The 18755-nt window shown below is 35.4% G+C and overlaps 1 pseudogene; it reads right to left on the bottom strand.

Moving 5' to 3' along the window:
• Nucleotides 1-6860: 6860 nt before the first annotated feature.
• LOC112302611 (non-selective voltage-gated ion channel VDAC2 pseudogene) lies at nt 6861-7889 on the bottom strand (annotated as a pseudogene).
• Between the last annotated feature and the right edge of the window lie 10866 nt (nt 7890-18755).

The raw sequence follows: 18755 nt of genomic DNA, 5'->3' as shown, positions 1-18755 counted from the left end.
TGTATACAAGTCTTTTTTCACAGATAAGATATGAAAATATTTTATCCCAGTCTGTGACTTGCTTTTTATTTTCTTAATACTGTCTTTCACACAATATTTAAAATTTTTCATAAGGACCAACATATAGATTTTTTTTAATGGTTTAGTGCATTTGGTGTCTTTACTCCACTTTTTGATTAGAATCTTTAAAATATATGTCATATATGAGACTGATTTTGATGTTCACTTTGTATCTTCTGAGTGTATAGTTTCTCATCTTTTTATATAACTTGTAATGTTGTTGTTTTTGGAAGTTGTGAACCAGATAGCTGTCTAGAACTGTAACAATGAGATCAAAAAATCCATGCCCTGTAAATGAACAGGTCTTTTGTGCTGCAGGCCTTTAGAGTGGGCATCTGAATTAGTCCACCTAGAGGTTTCTGCAAATCTGACTTTGTTATTCATACAGCAAACTCCATTGCTCCTCAGGCTTCTGTGTATATGATAAGAAGGTATTGTAATAAATCTAGCCCAGTGTAACCTCACAAGGTGATCTGATCATAAATTTCTAACCGGAAGGCCATAGTTGAATAGTCAAGGCCCAGGCATATAACTTTCTTCGTAAAGGGCATATCTTTGGCATATCTTTGCCTTAAGCAAGCCCTGGCCATTGTTCTTGTGCATCCAGGTTAGTACACCTTTGAAATGCCAGAGTAACCCTTTTTCAAACCCTCATGAAGCATAAACGCCCACAAGGGAGCACGTGACTTTGTTACCTATCCTGTAATTCAGTTTCTACACGTCTTCATGCAATCTTCCTCAGGCCCCTCCTTAATTCCAAATGTATAAAATTGAGGGCAAAACAGTCATTCTCTGGAGCACCTGAGATCTTGCTTTCCCGAAATGTGATCAGTTTGACTCAAATAAACTATTATAAAAGTACTCTATATCTGATATTATTTATGTGGACTGTTTATTGATTTTATTTTTACTTTTGACTTTAGGGAGTGGGGAATGGAGGGAGAAAGAGAGGGAGAAAAATATTGATGTGAGAGAGAAACATCAACTGGCTGCCTTCCAAATGCGCCCAACTGGGGACCAAACCCGCAACCCAGGCATGTGTACCTGGGAGAGGTTGTCTCTGTGCGCTCTTTTCCCTCCTTGTTCCTCTTGTTGATGTAAGAGCATCCAAACCTATAGAGCATTTGTGTAAGAGTTTATTTCAGTTTATTTGAGCCAAACAGATGACATGCTGGAAAGGAAGATCTCAAGTGCTCTAGAGAATGACAGTTTTGCAGTTCATTTTCTGTTTTTGGAATTAAGGAAGGAAAATAAAAAAATTACATGAAGGTGGGAGAAAGCAAGGCAGGGATATCTCTATGATTGGATTACGGGACAGTTGACAGAATTATGTGCCCTTGAGGGTGGTTACAGCTCTGAGGGGTCCAAAAGAGAATATCACCCCTGGAATTTCAAAGGTGTGTCAACCTAGATGCGCAAGAACAATGGCCAGGTCTTCCTTAAGACAAAGGTAAACCTTTTATAGGCCTGGGCTGTGACTATCAACCATGACCTGCCCAGTTAGGAATTTATAATCAGAACCCCCTGTGAAGTGCTTTCAGTCACTGAACTTGTTGGATTTATTACAGAGCCACGTTTTTTAACTCTCCCAGTAGTATTCTGCTGTTGCTTGTCATTCAAAGCTTATTAACTTGGTATGGAAGTGGTGGTGATGGGTGCACAGTATCAGTTGTATTGATTACACCTAAGGCGTAGGCAAGCACCCTGTGTCATTTCTCAAGGCATATGGCCTTCTCCACTCACATACTCAGGTAGTAGGGCTCAATGCGTAATTCTGACCCTCCCTCCAATAGTCTTTAGTACCCTGTGTCTTCCATACCTCCCCATCTGTCATGAATTTTTATTAATATTTTAAAGGCAGGAATTCTTATTGCCTCCCACTCCTCACCCCTCAAAGGTTTTTGTTCCAAAGTAGAGACCAAAGGAAATAGATTTGGGCCTAGTGTTGTGCTGCCACCATAGGCACAGTTGTTCCTTTGATCCAGGTTAACATCATAGACTCTTCCTAGGACCTTCTCCATTTTTTTCTGGGAGCAGCCATTGGACTTCACAGAGAAAGAGCGTGGCCTATAGCACACTCGATTTTCATCAAATGTCAGTTCCTCCAGTGAAACTTCTTAGGCAGGCACATCAGGTATGTTTACCCCAGGTGAGTGCTTGCTTAGTTTTCCTTTCTTTCTGTTGGTGCAGTCTCTCACATCTTTGGTCCATTTGGTGGTTCTACAACTTTAGGCATTCAATAGGTTTTTTAAAAAGTTGTACTTTTAAAGTTGGTCCACACCTATTGGAAAAGACAGTCAAGCCAGACTGCCGAACCCCCTGCCAGGTAGCTGCATAAGAATGGGTTTGAACTTAGAATATTTCTAATTAGGGGATAAAGAGCCGTCACTCCGGTTTATCCCCTGGTGTGGGATATCTTTCCCTGTTTCAGACCGAATGTGTCCTCCTTTGGTTTGCTGCAGTGCACGTCAGTGGTCCTTTTTGTATGGCAGACCCCATTGTTGGTGGTCAGGGTCCTTCCACTGCAACAGTAAGTGAAGTTCTCAGCTGCAGAAGAAACCCACCGGCCCATGGAGTACTAAACATGCAAAGGGCTGAATCTGGTGCACAATCTCTCTGCTTGATGTGAGTAAACCCTATGCATTTTGAGTCTGATGTGCATGTTATCAGTTCTCGGCCATCTGAAATCCTGCACCGCCCTCTCACCAGGAGCACTTACTTACCTCTGAACTGTGGCCACACTCGTGGTGTATTCTATCCCGTGGCACACACAGCCTGACTGCTCACTAAACAGCAAAACATCTTTATACAATAAAAGTTGGGAGCAACATTGCTCCCAGCTTTCTACATCCTGGGTAAAGAATCTTGAACTTGGCATAGTATGGTGCACTTTTTTATACTTAAATATAGCAAATTAAAGTTTTCTTTATTATAAAATTGTAATTATTCTTTAAAGTTTTTTTATATAGCTCTAATTAATATGGATGTTTGCTGAAAGTCTGAAATGGCACTGAATCCATACAAAGGATTTACTTTCTTATAGAACTGTTAATTTTTATGGTTTTTCAAAATTAAAGTTTTAAGTGTGATGACATTGAAGCAAACCGATTGTATAAATTAATTCAATATGGAACTGTTTCATAACACATGTTTCCGAACTTTAATAAATAAAACAGACAGCTGCGATACAGTCTGCATTCAATCCTTGATTATATTCTTCGTGTCATTCCCTGCATACTGTTAACCTGAAAAGTGAGAGGCAATGCCTTTGTTAGAGATCAAAGGATATCTCTTCAGGAAGCACTAACTCAGGAAGAAATACAAATGCGTTCTGATCATGATTTGAAGGCAAGGGTTTTTTGAGAAAGAGAAAGGAAATAATTATGTGAATAGTAATAATTTTTATTGATGTCCATAAGCTAAAGAAGACATTTCTGTTGGTACCAATAAACTAAGTTATTCCTCAGCTGTACACGTGGTGCTAATTCTAAGGAAAGTCTTCTATTTTCATTCCTTGTAGTTAGGATTCCTGATTTCTCATAGCTTTACAAACAGTTGTCTATTCATTATTATCCATTTCCTACAACTTCTAGAGAAAGTTTGCAACATAAAAATACCCTATCTATGTGTCCCTATATTCCAAAATTGAAGTAGAAAAACAAGGGTAAGTATAATTCAAAGGCCAGTGAGCAGGGAAGAAATTTGTATTAAAATATGAATGAATGATCTATGCCATTAAACTGCTATATAATGAATTGGACTTAATAGCATTTAGAAAGCTATGTATACCAATGTGGAATAATTCATAATTTAATATTGATGGCAAACATTTCTGCAATAAAATATGTATGAAAAGGGGAAACCTATTAAAGATGTATGTAAAAAAGAAAAAGTTGATGACATTTGAAAAATAGCATGTCAAGTATAGTTTTACTAGAAGGCTTTTCCTTTTAAACATGAAAATTCGAATAAGAAAATCAGATTACAAGAAAAGCTATTATTTTATGACAAGCCAGGCATTGTTTTAATGGCTCTTAAAAGGAGAAGCTATGTTGCATATACAGGATCTGACAGAAGTAACGCCTGCTTGAATGTGGTTGGTAGGATAATAATAAAAGTGTAATAATTTATAGTTTTAATTTGAACATTTTACCTAATATGTCATATGGTGTGCTTGAGTGTGATATGTTTCAGAACTTCATGCTTATGATTTTGTAATAAAAATTTTGTAATAAAAAAGGGTGTTATTTGTGCTGGACCCTGAATATATAGTAATTTAAATAATTAACGTGAGAACAAAAAAATGTACAAAAAGGACTAAAAAACATTACAAATTATAAATCACTTTTCTGGACATTATCAAAATATAATTTTCCAGGGTTAATGACTATACTCATTCAAATAATATACAAATAATAATTATAATGTCTTATTTCTCTGGATATATTATATCATAAGATTGGTTCTCATAAGTCTTTAAAACATAGATTCATTTAAACATGGCAAGTTCCTGAAGTCATAGTTGAATATCTCAGTGGTAAAGAACAGAATTCCTCAGATTTTTGTATGTCTTCTAAAATAACTTTCATCTCCTTGCACAATTTTATTTTTATTGTAATACCATTAATTGTGTAGTATTATCTTTTTGTTTACTAGTTGCAAAGCCCATAACGTCCAGTGTATTTATGGGTATTTTTAAAGCGAAACTCTTAGGCTACTGTTTAAAATGTATATTGTGAAATCTAAATAAAGATTTGATACTAACCATAATCATCCCTAATAACATATTTTAAACATACATGAACAATTTGTTTCTGAGAGCCAAAATTTTACTTTATTACATTTTCATTGAACTCAAAATTCGACTCTGCTGTCCCTACAGAATTTTTTGAAAATCAATTTTATGCTTAAATTATTTTTTACTGATCTCCCATCTTCTTTCTCTCTAACAACTACCACTAAAGCTCAGAGTTGTATTTTTTCCTTTTTTAAAATTGTTTTTAGACTTATGTTGCACACGATTTGTTAAAGTAACCTAAATGTGGTACACATTTTGACGTATAATTATGAAGAACAAAAAATAAATTCTGATTAGAGATGCACTTCTAAATGACATGCGGTGGCTTAAATTTTTGTATTAAAATATATCAAATCAAGGAGCTAGCTATAAAAGGAAGTTCCTGTTTTTTAGTTTTTTAACCTAAAAATATTGTTCAATGTTTGAATTCTTTCTGAGTAATATGCCAAGAAACACATAGTTTATATCATGAAAATTATTTGCAATAATGTTACCTGATAACTCAATTGCTTTCTTTAACTTTGTTGCTCATAACAATGTAAATTAAAATGAAATAAAAATGTAAGGAAAATTGCTTGAACTGCTAGTGGATTTGTTACTGGCTTTAGGGTTCTTGGGTTCCCCAAGACAGAAATCAAGGGGAAATTCCATAGAAATTTGCAGACAGATTTTATTAAGCTTACACTCAACTACAAGGGAGACACTTCATTAGAGAAACAAGGTTTGCAAATGCTGTACAAATGACTTGAGGCAAGCTTTCTATCATCCAGGGAGAGGAGGGCTCACAAAAACTCTGAGCAGAGAGTAGAATTTTCACATTGGGCGTATGAGAAGACAGAGGTTAGAAGGGAGATAAAATTCTACTTCTCTCTCTCTCTCTCTGTCTTTTTTTTAGCAAAGGGTGGGGGTGGTGATAAGATTCTTTTGGTTTTTCTTATCTGATGTTTCTTCTGGCCCTTGGTATCCTTGGGACCCTGGGCCCAGATCCCTATGCTCTCTCAGATTTTTATTATCTAATCATTAGTCATTGATTTTCTCAACATTTCCAATTTTTCACTGTTTGGTGTCCTGGACTTTTTGTTCAACTGTTTGCTTTTTGTTACAATTTTTGTTTGAGTTTTATTGAGTTATAACTTACAAATTACAAAGTTCATATTTAAATTATATAATTGAATGGCTGTTTGTGTATTTGCAGAGTTAAACAACCATTATTGTGATCTCACTTTAGAAAATTTTCATCACCTTGGGTAATGAAAATAATTTTTTGCCCATTAGCGGGCCATCGTAGCACAGTGCAGGTTAGTAAAATTCAGTTTTGCTGTCAGGGTATGTCTGATTGGGTTGTGATTTGTACAGGTCAGCAGGAAAAATTGCCTTTTATCTAGGCCCTTCTCAGGCATATATTGTTAAGAATAGAGCACACATGGAAATTGCAGATATGGGACAGGATTCCCTTAAAACTCCCTATGTTCTGTTACCTTTTTGAAGTGTTTTTAGAAACCTAGGACTGTGTTTGCACAGAAGGGTGCCATGGAAGAAAAAGGCATTATTTTTCTTTTGAAATGTGTTCATCTATTGGGGAGTAGCTAATAAAGTCAGCATATGAGATTCCAGCAGGAAAATTTATAGGTAGAAACACATAAATTACAACAAACAGATTTGTTATGGACAATATAAACCAGAAGTTTGAGGTATTTTATGAAATTATTTCTTCATAAATTCTTCCAGCCTACAGGTGGCCATCTCTCTCTGGCTTGGATAGCTTGTGGGCAATGACAAATGTTGAAGGTTTATGTTTTCTCAGTTATTTTAAAAGGTGTTTCATCCTTATATAAAGTTTTATAATACTCTTTTTTTCAGTTTTCATAAAGGTCTATTTCCTTATTGGTGGGTAGCTCTTTGAACAGTTAAGTACATTTAAATAGTGTATAGGAGGCTGCACGACGGCAGCACTGGTAACTAGACAGACAACCAATTCCACTAGAAACCAGCCAACAAGTAACTGTAAATATTTCAAACACAGCTCTTGTTTAGCTCATCCTTTGTTTCGATCACCTTCTTAGAGGGAAAAAAGCCTGCTGGTCACACTGGAAATAAATTAAGGCCAAATCTTCTGATATCCATTCCCAGAGGTTTCTTTCAGCTGGATTAAGCCTCCAACTCCAGGGCAAGCCCAAGTTTGTGGCCTTCAGCATTAATGCTCTTCCCAGCTACCAGCGCAGACAGGGTGAGCTTCACACCAGGCCTCAGTCTGAGTATAGCCCACTCCAATTAAACTAGAGTTGTTGACTTTTGCAGAAATGGAAGCAGTGGGATCCAACTGATATTTAGCAGCAAGGCCAAAGTGAGTGCAGTTGGTACCTGATGTCCAAGCAAGGTTTACTGAAGTGTCAAGATCTTCACATACTTTCTGATAAATTGAGCCTCCAAATTCTGTCCCATCACTGACATTAGTGTGTAGCTGGAAGTCCCCAGTCCTGTGGCCCACTGCAAAGTTTTTCTTTGTCAGCTTTGATTTGGCAGTGTCAGAGGTCATCTGGTATCCAGCAAGCCAGCCCTCCTAACCAAAGACAGCTGAACCATGGATTGCAGGTTCAGCAAAATCAAAGTCAACATCGCAACCAAGGTTTATACATTCCCTCTTGTAAGAAGACTTGATTTTACCACTTTTCTTTCCGGTGTTTGGTGAAAAATTGGTATCAAATGTTAGTTTCAAACCCTGACAAATATGGTCTTCAATTGCGGTTTCCGTTCCCAGGGTGTTATCAGTGTTCCATTTCTCTGTGAAAGTCAGACTGTACTCACACCATTTATATTTGGTCTCCAAGGTCCCAGTAACTTTACCAGTGTCTGTATTAGATGAACCAGATGTTGAGAATTCCACGCCACTGCATGACTTTGTTTTCACGTCCACTTTCACCAACCCAAAACCAAATCCTTTGTTGAAAATAACTCTGGCAGCTTTGCCAAAGTCAGCATATGTTGAGGAGATACACATTGGCCGCACGCGGGTCGGTCCGTAGGTTGCCATGGCGAGACTGTGGGAAATGTGATCTAGTGATGTCCAGAGGGCTGCCGTTTGGCACGATCGGGATTGGAATGCAGCTGCCGCAACTAGAGGGCGAAGTGAAGGAGACACTGTTCCATCTGCCGCAACCCTGCTCTCCTATAATACTCTTGAGTCTGTACCTTAGCAGTTTCTAAAGCACGTGATGTTAAAGTAACCTAAAGCACGTGATGTGACCTGATATCTTATGCTACATTCTGAAGGCAGCTTATTCAGTCTCAGTTGACCTATTAGGTCACCGTGGCCTAAGAAATTGTAACTGGTCCTTTGATGCTCTTTTAGATGAAAAAGCCTATGTTTATAGTCAATATTTTCCCCATATGTATCTGTTAGCTTCAGATTTATTATTGTTACATGACATCTGCACAGAGTCATCTGAGAAAAAAGCAAGTCCCCAATTCTTACCGTATATTTACTTTGGAATTGTTTAGTAAATGAAATGATAGTAAATATACCCGTTTAATTTTTTTTTAATTTTTGCTTCCAACCTTTCACTTCTCCAATGCTCTCTCTCTCTTCACCATTATACAGTATATATTTACATAAGGATAGTCTCAAAAGGGCATATAGCTTTCTGTAAAGTACCACAATGTTCATTCATGTGATCATTTCAGTGAATATGGTGAAATATGTGATCTATAATCGTTGTTGGAAAATCCCCTTATGTGCATCTAGTTTAATTTCTTCTTCTTCTATTTAATTAAGATTTTATTTATTTCTTAAAGAGAGGGGAAGGGAGGGAGAGAGGGAGAGAAACATCAATCGGCAAACTCTCACAGACCCCCACCTGGGGACCTGGCCTGCAACCCAGACTGGGAATCCAACCAGTGACCTTTGGGCTCGCAGGCTGGCACTCAATCCACTGAGCCACACCCACTCTTACTAATGCTGGATTAAAAATCATGTATGTATCCCTCATGAATTGGAATTCCCCTTCTTTTACAAGATCTACTTAATAAGACAATACACTAATTTCAGGGGGAGCACTTTCCAATTTTAGGATCATTACTAAAACATCTCTTATTTTAACTCAATAACTACATCTGAATAACTTTATTCTCTTGGTTCTATGTCCAGCTCATAGGTGAATGTAGGTAATTCCTCAGAAGCTAAACTTTTCTAATTAAAAAAAATAAAATAAAAACAAGAAAAATCAATAGCAGTAAGATTATTGCATTATCTTGAGTCTTTGAGATTCAAATCATAAAGCTTAATTTGCATTTTTGTGGTGCCAATTTCTGTGCTTAACCATCTTTTTCTATGAGATAGCAAATGTAATAATAGGACCTTTGATATTTTTGTAAAAAGGTGAAAAAAAGTATAGGAGAAAGGAGAGAAGTAAGAAAACAGCTGGAAACATATACTTTCTGCCTCTTCTTCCCCCACATTACAGCTATGCAGGTCATATACAATCTTAGACCATTCACATTTGTTTGTGGAAAATTAAAAATGATAAAATGACCACAAATCCAAATATATGCAACAAAGTCTAAATGGAATTTATTTTAAAAATTCATAATATCATGAATTGAAAATAGGAAAATAATGAATTCCTAATTTTATGAAGTATCTTAAAACTCTCTGCAGGGGCGTCCAACTTGGGGCCCATGGGCCACATGTGGCCCCACACAAAATCATAAATTTACTTAAAACTTGTTTTTTGATCATCAGTTTTTCTTACTGTTTGTGTATTTAATGTGTGGCCTAAGACAACTCTTCTTCTTCCAGTGGGGCCCAGAGATGTCAAAAAGTTGGACACATCTGCGGAAATATATATAATATATAACTTCCAATATATATATTGGGAGTTATAAAGATATTAGCAGAAAAATAAGTAAATGATTCACAATGAAATAGGAAATTTAGCAAACAAGAACTGTTCTTTTCCATGATGATTAATTAAAGGAGATACAACTGCGGCAAACTACAGAATGTCCTAAACAAACAATATGACCAGTTTTGGTGAGAATACAGTTTTTGTTTCCCTGAAATGCGAGTGAGCTGGTATAACATGGCTATTATCTGAGAGCTTTGCAGAGCGTCTGGCAGCATCAGCATTTCAGCAGACTTCTTGCATCTCGTGGTGTTATAGGATGCCATCTCACAATCAGTACAGTTGGCTCTGAAAGATAACTATACTCTCTACTTCAGGAATAGATTAATAATAATCAGGTGGGATGTATTTACAAATGGGAATCCAAGTATAACTAAAAGAAGCAGAACAAAAGACCCTGTTACATAGATAATAATTGAATGAATAATAATTTATCAGCAATCCAGTAATGTTATATCTTAATAACAATTTGAAGATTATTTTAGTTCCAAAGATTCTAGCATATAAAATCTAAAATAAAGTTTAATGGAAAAGCTAATTCTAAAATTATATTCTCATAACTATCAAGGAATGTCAGCAAGGATTGTGGCAGCAGAAATTTTAAGAAACAAATATTGGTTTTACAAAATAAACATTAAAATCGGAAATTTTAGGTTTACAAAATATAACAAAAGTGAAAATAATAGATTAGCAAAAATATATCAGCAATTTATTTAGCAGTTAAAAATTATGTGGATATATGAATACTTATGATTCTAATAGATGAATGAACAGATACTGTCATTTGTAACATGAGGTGCATAAGGACAAAGACATTACTTTACTCACTGATGGGTGCTCACATTTAAAACAACCACTCAGAATAGAATTGTGGAATATATAATTGGTGGGTCACTGAGTTGTTAGATATTGAGACTTAGTTCCCTCCCAAATTCTCTGATCAAACTGGATGAGGAAAAGTCAAGTTCATGAATCTTTCAAGTTAAGGTCAAAATCATGGTGAGTCACTTCATTTATGAAACTGTTTATTGCTTGGCAAATTACTTAAATAAGTTTTTCAAATTTGATAATCAGTAAGAAATATGTGTGTATAAAAAAATAAATATAATTTTCAAGAACATGACCTGGACACATAGCTCTGTTGGTTGGAGCATCGTCCCATATACCAAAAGGTTGCAGGTTTGATTCCTCATCCGGGCACATGCCTAAATTGTGGGGGTTCGATCCCCACCCAGGGTGCATTCGGGAGGCAATGAATGGTTGTTTCTCTCATGTCAATGTTTCTCTCTTTCTCCCTTCCTCTCTCTCTAAAACCAGTAAACACATCCTTGGGTGAGGATTAAAAAACAAAAATTTTCAAGAACAAAATGGACTTACCATAGAGACACACCCTGATATTTTGTGTTCTACTTTACTTCATTCAAACGTATTTGATTGCAAATTAGCAAAGGTATCCCAGATGTAGCGATGAGACACGACTCCAACGTAGAGCAATCCCCAGATTTTCCAGCTGTGGTCAGGAGAGGTATATATTTACTGCCATTTACTCAGTTAAGTAATTAAGTCACCATTCAAGTTTTTTGATACCTGGCAGAGCACTTTTTCATCACTATATCCAAAGTCCGTATTTATATTCTGACTTCAAATAATCAAATAAATCTATAACTAACAAAAAAAAGGAATTACCACTCATCACAAACCCTTAAACTTGAATACTTCAAATAATATTAAATATATTTAAGTGACCTATTTACTAAACATAATAGGTTATTATGACTAAAAGAGAGAATTTCAAAATATCTTTATATTTGTTCATTTTTTTTTGAGCAAGGCTAATAAATACTGTTCTACCTGGCAGTGGACCTGTATTGCAAGTGGTTTTTTAAAAGAGAATTTATTTCTCTGTTTTCTCTCTTCTTTTTCCCTGTCTTTCTCTTTCTCAAAAACATGTATTTATCATCTTTCTTTTACATATCCATCTAGGCAACCACACAAGCTTACATTAACAAAGCAAAATAATAATTTAAATTTACAAATCAAAAATTAAGAACTTCTGATGTGTTCAGAATTTGATATTGTCTCACTATATTTATTTATATGCAGTTCTCATGTAAGAAACATAATTAAATAAAGCATTTGTATTAACAACTTCATTTAATAAAACTCAACATTTCACATAAAAAGTTATCCATGTATTTTATCTACTTATTTATTCCCATCTTATTTTTAAAAGGAGTTAAACCAGAAAGCATTTTATTAATATTTAATGTTATCATTTATTTAAAACTTTGTATTATAATATTTGGTAAAGATAATAGTTAAAAATATATCATACAATAAATTTATAAATACACTTAAATGTAAAGTATAACATTTTTCAAAGAAAGTTTACTGGATCTATTTGCTTTAAAATGTATAATATGAGAGATTCAATCAAACTTTTCATTTTATTGTTTTAGGTCTATAACATAGTAACCAGAGTAACAAGATAGGTGGTTTTAGCCCTGATCTGAGTGGCTCAGTGGATTGGGTGTCATCCTGAAAAGCAGAAGGATGTCACCTGTTCATTTCCCTGCCAGGGCACATGCCTGGGTTGTGGGTCAGGCCCCCAGTTGGGGAGCATATGAGAGGCAACTGATTGATGTTTCTCTGGCTCGTCTATGTTTCTTTCCTCTCTTTCTCCTTCCCTTCCCCTCTCTCTAACAGTAAATAAATAAAATATTTTTTAAAAAGATGTGGTTATATGGTCTACAGAATTCCTTTACCAACAGTTATTTAGATGCATTAAGTTATGTTAAGTTAGGCTTGAATTCCAGACCAATCTCTGAAGCCTAATTGCAGCTCTGGACAAAAAAATTTTAAAGTAGGAAATGAGACAATTTCACTACTTCATTAGTAGAATTGAAAAATCTAATTAAAAATAATGAACAAGAGAAATTAATTATACTATTATATAACATACATTATTATAAAACTATATTAAGTATTGGTACCCGTTTTATTATGCCCTACTTATTAATTGTAAAGTATCTGTAATTTTGATATTTAAAAGTATTATAAAATATTACAAAATCATTTTAACAAACACCTAGTTCCTTAATGGGTCTATTTATTAGTTTAAAGTTTTGCTTTTTCTTTATATTATTTTTCAGAGAGATAAAGTCACTGAACTGGCTTCAAATAATTTGTTTATATTCCTATGACTACACTCTTTAGTAATCTTTGTGACTTAACTGTAACAGCTAGAAGGAACAGAATTTATACAGATCTTAATCAGGTATGCATCTCAAAATGTTTAAAATTTAGATTACATTCCCAAAAAACTTCTTGAAAATGAATCGAATTTCAAAACTTGAAAATTAATGTGTTGTAAGAATATTTCATCATTTTGGAAAAGAAGTGTACTTATCCACTCTTTGTATCTATTTATCTATCTCTCTACCTCTCATGATTTTAACAAAATAAGTTTTTAATGGAAATGTTTTTTGATATGGGAAATAAAAGAAGACTCTTTCCATTTGTAGTTACCCATCTCACATCTTACTTTTATTATTATGTAAGAGTGCGAAAAATAAGAAGTGAGTTCAGCACACAGAAACATAATAGAGACTGTTTTGGCAAAGGTGTGGTTTAAAACTCTGTTTCTCCTTCCTGACTAGCACACAAATGCAAATGGATTCACATGCAGGCAGTTTTATGCACATTGCAAAGCAGACTCGAATCTCAGAACTGACAAAGCTAAATTGCTATTTTTTGACAGTATTTTCTACCTGTGAGAACCAGTGTTCTTTCTGCACTTTGCTGATGAAAAATCTCCTGGGATTAAATATTTAAAGCCTAGTGTATGATTGTGACACGTTCTGCTCCACAAGATCGTCGGTCTAAAAAGAGAGCAAACTGCAAAGAATTGAGAAATTGAATTTGCCAAGTTTTAACTTGATGAAAAACAACTTAGCTCCAATCACACTGGAAGGTGAGAGATACAGTTGCTTATTAAAATCTAGATTTATTGGAAGTCAATCAACTTTCTGTTTTTTATAGATGAGATGTAACTGAAGAGAGTAGTCTCTACTAAACAAAAGAAAATTTATTGACCGTACAGATATTGTTATGCCAAATGCATGTTTTGAAATTTGCCAATAAGGGAATCACATAAGAAGCCTCATATTATGTTTATTTTCTAAGTCATCAAAACAAAAGACAATAGGTCTATTTGCATCTTTCTTTAATAAGCAACAAGATACTTCTGGATATCAAAATTATTATTTTTTCTTTCTAAATATTCTGCCCCTCTCTCTCTGTCTTTCAGTATTCACAAACCTTGACTCATCCACACTTGGTCAGTAAATATATCTGAATGATAAACAGACTAGAAGTTTTGTGTCTCCTCAGTGGATGAAAGGGAACCCCTCCTCATAATGGAATCCAAGTCTGTTTATCCTGAGGAAACATATTTTCTTCCTTTTATGATTCTGCTTAAGGAGTTTAAAACACCTTTACTTACTACATTTACATAGAAATAGACTTTTAGTCTCTAATTATGCTCAAATATTTAAAGAGTAGTAAGTAGTTATAGAGCTAGAGAAAACCATGAATCTTTGGGTTCAATACATGCAAATTTTAAGACAAATTTTTTGTTATTTGATGAAAACTCAACGTTTTCAGTTTCTGCAGATTCTTGAAGTTAGACCATCAACCTAATGAACAAAAGATTCTGCTTGTTAAATTTAATTTGAGATTATATTTTTTGTTGCATTTTGTTTTTATTTTAGAGATTTCTTTTATGTATTTATTATTGTTCATTTACAGTTGTCCCCATTTTCCTCCATTACTCTCTCCTGTCCTACCCACACCCACCTCCCACATTTGACTCTCCCTGCCTATTGTCTTTGTCCATGGGTACGATATATTTGTTCCTTGACTTCACCCTTCCCCTCTTTCTCCTGTTATCCCCCTCCTACCTCCCTTCTGTTTACTGTCAGTTTGTTCTTTATTTCCATGCCTCTGGTTCTATTTAGCTCACTTGTTTTGTTGATTAGTTTACAATTATAAGGGAGATCATATGGCATTTGTCTTTCACCTCCTGGCTTATTTCACTTAGCATAATGTTCTCCAGTTCCATCCATACCCTCCCATAGAGTAGGAGTTCCTTCTTTCTTTCTTTCTTTATTTTTTGCTGTGTAGTATTCCATTGTGTTGGGAACCACCCTGCCTGATTTCAGAAGCTGTAAACCCCCATGGCTAAGGCTGAGTCAGAGACCTTGGGACCATAAGCCACTAAGGAGACAAAGCTTACCTCCCTGGCAGGGGTGCCCACCTCTGCCCACTTTACTTTACCCTGCTTGACCTTGAGCTTGACCAGTTAGCCAATGACGTGTAAGATTCCTCAAGGGAGAAACGACCTAAGACAGGCATGGTCACGAAGAGGCCCACAGGGAAGGACTTGGGGAGTTATAGAAAAAGGGGGTGATAGACCCTTGCCCCTCGGCTTTGACATAGCCTGAGTCCTCATTCTGTCTGCAAGAAGTCTCCTAATCTCTTGGCTGCCTTACTTCCCTTGCCTGATTTAAGCCTGAAACAATACCAGAGGTGGGTGCAGCCCTGTGCTGGAAAGGGCAGATTCCCCAGGGAATCAGGCCTAAAAAAGAATGCATAAAATCCTGTGAAACCTGCTTTGTTTATACCCTCAGTTTAAATGATAAGGGTCCAAGCCTGAAATGAGTTTGTTTCCCAAAATCTTATAGCCCTTTAACTAACTGACCCTAATGCAGAATAAGCCTTCAGAGTTCTTTGTATGTTATCTATTGTTACATCCTTACTGACTGACAATGATTGATGAGCTTTATCTGTATTCCTGTTCAAAATGAACCCAATAAAAGCCCATTGAGGAAAAGGCTCTTGGCCCCTTCTCCTTTGAGAGATTGGCCACCTCTTCCCAAGCAGATCATGTCTTGGTGAACTTATTCTCTTTCGTGGCGGCCGGGGGGGCCCTGTGGGTGGAGCCCCCCCACACCATTGTGTCAATGTGCCACAGGTTTTTGATCCACTCATTTACTGATGGGTACTTAGTCTGTTTCCAGCACTTGGCCATTGTAAATTACACTGCTGTGCACATTGGGGTGCATAGGTTCTTTTGAATTGGTGTGCCAGGATTCTTAGGGTAAAATCCTAGCAATGGAATTGCTGGGTCAAAAAGGCAGTTCCATTTTTAGTTTCTTGAGGAAATTCCATACTGTTTTCCATGTGGCTGCACCAGTCTGCATTCCTACTAACAGTGTACTAGGGTTCCCTTTTCTTCACATCCTCACCAGCACTTGTTGTTTGTTGATTTGTTTATGACCAGTTGATTTGTCTGGCCGTTCTGACCGGTGTGAGGTGTTATCTCATTGTGGTTTTAATTTGCATCTCTCTGATGGTTAGTGATGCTGAACATGCTTTCATATGTCTCTGGACCCTCTGTATGTCCTCCTTGGAGAAGTGTCTGTTCAAGTTTTTTGCCCATTTTTTAATTGGTTTTTCTTCCTGGTATTGAGTTGTGTGAGATCTTTATATATTTTTGGAGATCAAACCCTTGTCCAAGGTATCACTGACAAATATATTTTCCCGTACAGTTGGTTCTCTTTTTATTTTGCTTTAGCCATTCAGAAGCTTTTTAATTTGATGTAGTCTCATTTTTATTCTTTCTTTTATATCCCTTGCCCTAAGTGATATATCAGTGAAAATATTGCTGTAGGATATCTGAAATTTTTCTATGTTTTCCTCTAGGACTTTTATGGTGTCACAACTTGTATTTTAGTCTTCTCTATCTTGACTTTATTTTGGTGTATGGTATAAGTGGGTGGTCTAGTTTCTTTTCTTTTTTTTTTTTTGCACGTACCTGTCAAGATTTCCCAACACAATTTTGGTGAGGCCATTTTTACTCCATTTTATGCTCCTGCCCCCCTTTGTCAAATATTAATTGACAATAGACAAATGGGTTTATTTTGGGGCTCTGAATTCTGTTCCATTGATATATGTGTCTTTTTTTTATATCATACCAGACTGTTTTGATTACAATGGCCTTGTAATATAGTTTGATGCCAGGTATTGTGTCTCTTGTTCTTTGTTCTTTCTCAAAATTGATGAGGCTATTTGCGGTTCTTTAAGGTTTTATGTACATTTTTGAAATATTAGTTCTATATCTGTGAAATATGTCCTTGGTATTTTAATAAGTATTGCATTGAATCTATAAATTTCTTTGGGTAGTATAGACCTTTTAATGATGTTAATTCTTCCAATCCATGAGCATGGTACATGCTTCCATTTATTTGTGTTTTCCTTAATTTCTTTCTTCAGTGCTCCAGTTTTATGAGTACAGGTCTTTTGCCACTTTGTTTAAGTTTATTCCTAGGTACTTTATTTTTCTTGTTGCTGTAGCAAATGGGATTTCCCCCCCCTAGTTTGTTTCTGATATTTCATTGTCGGTGTACAAAAATTCCTTTGATTTCTGTATATTGACTTTGCAACCCGCTATTTTGCCAAATTCATTTATTGGGTTGGGTAGTTTTTTTGTGGAGCCCACAGGGTTTTATATGTACACTCTCATGTCATCTATAAATAATGACTGTTTTAGTTCCTCCTTTCCAATTTGGATGCCTTTTATTTCTTTTCCTTGTCTGTTCACTGTGCTAGAACTTCCAATACTATAGAGAAATTTCTAGAAACACATAATCTTCCAAAATTGAATGAAGAAGAAGCAGAAATCTTGAATGGACCAATAATAGTTGATGAAATCGAAGCAGTAATCAAAAAACTCCTGGCACACAAAAACCCTGGACCAGATGGCCTCACAAGCAAATGTTACAAAATATTTAGGGAAGAGCTAACTCTTATTCTTCTCAAAATATTCAAAAAAATTCAAGATGTGGGAAGACTTCCAAACTCTTTTTATGTGGCCAGCATCATCCTAATCCCAAACCAGATAAAGACACAAGAAAGAAAGAAAACTACTGGCCAATATCACTGATGAACATGGATGCTAAAATCCTCAACAAAATATCGGCAAACCAGATCCAGCAACATATTAAAAAGATCATACACTATGATCAAATAGGATTCACCCAGAGATGCAAGGATGGTACAATATTCATAAATCAATAAACATAACACCTCACAAACAAAATGAAAGAAAAAACACAAGATCATGTCAATAGATGCAGAAAAAAGCATTTGATAAAGTACAGCACCCATTGATGATAAAAACACTCAGCATAGTGGGAGTAGAGGGAGCATACCTCCACATAATAAAGGCCATATATGAAAAGTCTATAGCCAACATCATACTCAATGGGTACAAACTAAATTTTTTTCCCTCTAAGTTCAGGAATAAGGCTAGGGTGTTTGCTTTCAGCATTTCTATTCAAGATAGTATTGGAAGTTGATGAGCCTTAAACCAAACTCATCAAGGAAACAAGAGAGAGGACCCAAATAAATAAAGCCAGAAATGAAAGAGGAGTAATTACAATCAATACCACAGAAATACATAAGATGGCCAGAAATTACTACAAACAATATATCCCATGAAATATGGCAAGGATTAATCCCCTAAGATTAATTTTGATGTATAAGAAATGTCAACTATATTTTTCCAAATAATTAACCTTTTGTCAAATCAACATTTCATTGAATTATTATTCTTTGTTAAATGATTTGCCATGTTCTCAATTATTGTGCCCTTAGGAATTTTTCTGAACTTAGCCATTATTGATTATTTATAATGTTGAACTTCAGAATTAACTTTGTTAATCAGGAATTTGATTTAAAGTGTCCCAAATTTAGATATTAATCTGAGCAAATAAAGTAACATCCAATATTACTGAGTATTATTCAGATACATATCATTTTGCAAAATTTTCCCAATGTTTATAAAATATCTGTATCCTCTGAATGTGATTGCTGTTATGATCGCCATAGGAAACTAAAAATACCTGTGAAATTTTGATGAGAAATTATGAAGG

This window comes from Desmodus rotundus, chromosome 2, assembly GCF_022682495.2.
Source record: "Desmodus rotundus isolate HL8 chromosome 2, HLdesRot8A.1, whole genome shotgun sequence".
Taxonomy (NCBI): domain Eukaryota; kingdom Metazoa; phylum Chordata; class Mammalia; order Chiroptera; family Phyllostomidae; genus Desmodus; species Desmodus rotundus.
Note: the sequence above shows the minus strand (reverse complement) of the source record. Positions and strands in the feature narration are given on the sequence as shown.